A 4,920-nucleotide genomic window follows, 5' to 3' on the forward strand; every position below is an offset into this window, starting at 1 on the left:
ATCCATTTATCCCTTGACGCTATGACGGAAGATGAATTTTTCACCCTCTATCCCAGTGATTCTTTTGCACCACCACTACACCAAAACATCAAATTTGTGACACTGGCATTTTAAGAATTGTGACGGCAAATTGGCATCAGAAATTTTGTGACGAGATTTTGCCGTCAGAAACTGTCATAAAAATATAAAATTTACACGATTTTAATTCTGGCCTTTATTTTAAAACATAGTGATGCTAATTGGCATCAGGTCGTTTAGAAAAAAAGAAACAAACTCCAAGTTTTATCGGGCCTCATCTCATCTCCCATCAACAGCAGATGACCATCTTTCTCTATCACACTTCTTCTTCATCTTCCATCAACACCGGCGCACCACTGTATCTCCATTTGTAAGGATTCACACTCACATCCACAAAAGGAGATTTGGTATGCTCTCGCTCTCTCTCTCTCAAAACCCTTAATCTATTTGATAATTGAAATCAGGGTCGTTCAATCTGGTTATTTTTCTAGTTAAAGATTCTTATAATTTGATCTGGGGTTTCGCCATTCACTGATTTGGGCGTTTCTTCTCAGGTTCGGGTTTCACCCGATGTGGAGCTTCGCTTAGCAGGTAAATTTGATTTTTTTTTTCTTTAAAACATCATTTCGATGAATTGTAATTGACTATCATCCTAGCATAACATGCCTGCAAAAAATAATGAGAAAACGAAGTGAGCTCTGTTTGACGGGGGTATGTTCTGAAACGTTGAAGGTCTGACAAAAAGAAATTCTTTTATTAATCTCTACTAATGTGTGTTTAGCTCGTCTGTTTGATACTCTTTTGGATATTGGGTTTTCATATGCAAATTTTGATTATGAAGTGTTGATTAAGAAATATAAGGATATTATATTACCAAGCTCATTCATTTGTTTTTTGAAGAATGGTATTAGTCTATATTAATGGGAGATGTTTTAAGTGTCTTTTATTCATTTATAATGTCTTTTGCATCAATTCCAAATGTTATTCTGTGTATTCCTTTACTCCCTTGTAGACAAAGAGTTGTTTGTTGTTACTTGTGGAATTTTGGGTTTCTAGCTTCAGTTAGAATTGAAAATCCAAAATGGGGTTCAGCGAGGGGAGCCTTTACTGAACTCTTCTTACTAATCTTTCTTTAATTCATCAATTGGTGATCCCATTTCTACTCAGCCCCAAGTGTCATATAATAATGATAATGTTTCTTGCCACAATTCCGTGTGCCACACCCACTAGGTAGTTTTAGCTATTTGACTGTGGGAAAAAAAAATAATAAACAATCTTTACATGTCACTAATGTTTATGTGGGCTACGGATCCCGTAGAATATGACTCACTGATGTTTATTGGGTATATGCTAGACAATTGGCATTGTGTTTTATTTGCAATTGTGTGGGGGTGTTTCTCAGTCTTGATAGTCTACCCACACACTACGCTTAGGCTCTTGTTTACTATCAACAAAGAATTATGTATTGCAAGCATTACTGTGTAAAAGAAACTTTGTTCATGATTTCCCCAGTTTTCGTTATGACAATAGACTCTTATTCTATAAAAGAATGCACTTGAATAAATACTTCACTACAGCATTTTGTATTGTCTCAACTTTCTATGACGTATTCAAAACAAGTATAATTGCTTTTAAAAATACCTCAAGGTGAGTATGTGCTTTTGACCTGTTCTTGTAATCCTTTTTTCAAAGTAGCAGCACTAGCTGCATTCTTGTATAACTTTTTATATTTGAAAAAATGTGTCGATAATGCTTTTAGTGGTTCTAAAAATAGAAAATTATGTGACCGCTTATTATCCTTTCCAAGCAAATATTGCTCTCTGTGTTGTTTTCTTACATGGTTGGATGGTTGGATATTTGGTGTAGGTTGCTAGCTGGGTGCTTTGATATTATTACTTGACATTTGAGCTGCTTCATTGAACATGGAACACCACAAAAGACCAGAAGATGTAAAGAACACACCACTTGCTAATAAAGGAGCAATATACTACCACTATCAATTGTAAGTAATTTTTTGAATGGTAAGTAATTAATTTTTCGTCCTCTTGGCTACAATGGTGAGTAATTTTTCGAATCATTGTACTTGCAGTTGGTTTTTACTATCAATTGCATAACTTTTAGTTTAGCTTGTTTGTCAAAAGGTATGCATATGCTCCCCCTCCCCACCCCCACCCCCCACCACCACTTGGGTAATTGGGAATCAATAGCTTTTTCATTGGTACTGGTGATACATACATCATTAGTCCTAGGCATAGCTACCTCTTTTTCTAGATAGGCTAATGGACGAAGATGGATAGGTAGTTTTAACATTAAGCTTTGCACGAGTAGCATCTTGATGTTGAGTCTTGCTCCTTTTGTTGTTTATAGTGGATTAACTCATCTTTCTGTAAGGTAATCTTGTTGTTTTAAGTGGCCCTTTGGCCATGTTCAGTTATTCATTTGCCATTTCCTTGAGCATGCAGGTTGTTTGGTCCATGCAACTATGAAGTAACAAACAATCTCTTGGTTGGGCATGTGGAGTCTTGAAGCACTCTTGTACAACTTTTTTTTGTCTATGTAACTTCTATTTGCCTTTATTAATGACACCGCACAATTCGTAGGAACAATGTGTAAGTTTAGTGGCACAAGTATGTTCTTTTAATTAGAATTGAAGGACTTATTAATTGGCTGAGTATATGATTAATTTATATAGAGTTTGTAAGATATAGGATAGGGGTATGTCTAAAAACTTATTTGATTATGACTGTTGAACAAATTATGTGTTTCTCTAGGCCTATTATATTCTTGACCCCTTTAATCTATTTTGTTCTCTTTCGAGAGTGTGTGCTCCACTTTGCGTAAACTCCAAATGTAGAACCCCATATATTTAGATTAGGAAGTAAACATCTTATAGGCTTTGAGGGGCCTTAAGTTGGTTTTAGTTTAAAGACCCCCATTAGCATAGAATGTTGAGTGATGGACAACCTAACTATTGGGATTAACTTGATCTTTCGAACCCAATCCGGAATACAAAACGGATAAGGTAAGAAACCCCTAGACCCATCTCATTATCTATCTTCTTCTTCTAGAAGATAGACCCATTTCAGTTCATTTAGGGGGTGAAAACCATGTGATAACCCCGTCAGTATTAAGATAGGACCAGTTTTAGGATAGGACGAGTTTTGGAGCTTTTGGATGCTATAATATATCTTTTCTTGCTGTAAATCTCAGGCAAATCTCCTCTACTCATTAGTCCCATTCTTCCTTGTCTTGTAGATTTGTAGTAGTAATTATTTCATTCATTTTTATGCGCTCTTGAGATACTTTGTTGAATTAGATTTCCTTGGTTTAAGTAACATTTTTATTGGTTGAATTATTAACTATCTTAGGTTGTTGTATACTAAATTATGAATTCATCATATTATCTTAGGTCCTATTTCTAGGTATGGCAAGATCTACTAGAAAGCATCCAAGAGCAGTTTGGAGAAAGGTTCTGACTATGCCAAGAAAGAGATGGAGCATACTCAGCGCATTCTTGAAAAGGTGACATTCCAAATCTTTGTGTTTTTTAAAACTTTCAAGAAACGTTCAACCTCCTTAACAACCCCTAGACTTTAACCTTATTTTCTTTTTATTGGTGTTGTCAATCAACTCCTCCAACGCAGATGAGTTCACTCTCAACACTATGCGGTGAAGCTTATGTGGCGCAACAATACCAAAAGCTTGGGAATTATATGTACAATGCTGTCATCTGTCTCTTTTCTTGAGTCAATGCATTATGGTATACATGTACAATAATGAGGAGGAGGTGGCAGATTATGTCATAGCAATGGTTGTTTTAGTTTGTATCTAAGTTATTATGAATAGCCTACAAGGAACTCTTTCAGGTTAGATACAAGTCCTAGAGTTTAGTGCTTGACCATCTTTTCTTTTTCCAAGAAAATTTTGAATTGACGAGGCCTGTGCAATGTGCAAGTATTGATAGAGGAACTGGTTGGCAGCATCTGGGTGCATATGTCAACCTTCGAGCATTTTTTCTATTGTTGTGCACAAGAATATTAGCCACAATTCCTTGACCGAGCCAATTGGCGCTATATGTTCACTAGTTTGCAGAATATAAAACAAATGTATGATGATTTTTTTTGTATTATTTTTTGCTCATAGACGAACTTGAATACTTAATATGTGATCTTGAGTTGTAGTCAAGTGATTACATTAATTGAAATGGTATGTTGGTAGATTTTTTGATATATTTTTTGTGTTAATCATTTTGTGATACATGCTTTGTCAACTTTTGATGTTTGGGGTTTTTGTGGTTGTATTTATGTAGGTGATTTAAAGGGGAGAAAAAAGAAAAATAGAATGGCAACCAAAAACGAAAGTTATTTTTTTTCAATTAAATGATATTTTGTGACGCCTGTCAGGCGTCACTAATTGCAAAGGGCTGTCAAAAATAACTGATGCCAACAAGCCGTCACAAATATTTGTGACGCCAAAATGCCGTCACAAAAAAAAAGTGACACCATAGTGCTGTCACAAATTACTGACACCAAAATGGCATCACAAATATTTGTGACGCCACAATGCCGTCACAAAAAAAAGTGACACAAATTGAGACGCCAAAATGGCGTCACAAAAAATAATTGTGACACCAAATAGCCGTCACAAATTTGTTGTTTTGGTGTAGTGCACCTATTGAGGAATGTCTGGCATATCTCAGGGCTTCTAATGATCTAGACCTGAGAGCTCTAGCTGACACTCATTCATCTTCCATCACCAATTTTCCCCACCTTCCACCTTTTCAAAGGAACCTAGAGTTTGCGTTTGACCCTTTTGTTTCTTCTGTACTTAATAATTTTCTAAATTTTCTTAATACAGAAATAATTCCCAAGGGAAAGGCACTTGACACCTTCATTTTCAGAA

At 35.7% G+C, this 4,920-nt stretch overlaps 1 long non-coding RNA gene across 3 annotated transcripts; it reads left to right on the forward strand.

Moving 5' to 3' along the window:
- Window positions 1-245: 245 nt before the first annotated feature.
- Window positions 246-4,229, forward strand: LOC147515984 (uncharacterized). Of its 3 annotated transcripts, none has more exons than XR_015213561.1 (6): window positions 246-425; window positions 573-609; window positions 1,885-2,020; window positions 2,481-2,627; window positions 3,428-3,540; window positions 3,663-4,229. It is a non-coding gene; the product is annotated as an uncharacterized LOC147515984 (long non-coding RNA). The 3 variants fall into 3 exon arrangements; XR_015213562.1 differs by having other exon boundaries at window positions 2,481-2,574; XR_015213560.1 differs by having other exon boundaries at window positions 2,481-3,540.
- The last annotated feature ends 691 nt before the right edge of the window (window positions 4,230-4,920 follow it).

The sequence above is a fragment of the Coptis chinensis genome, chromosome 2, assembly GCF_015680905.1.
Source record: "Coptis chinensis isolate HL-2020 chromosome 2, ASM1568090v1, whole genome shotgun sequence".
Taxonomy (NCBI): Eukaryota; Viridiplantae; Streptophyta; class Magnoliopsida; order Ranunculales; family Ranunculaceae; genus Coptis; species Coptis chinensis.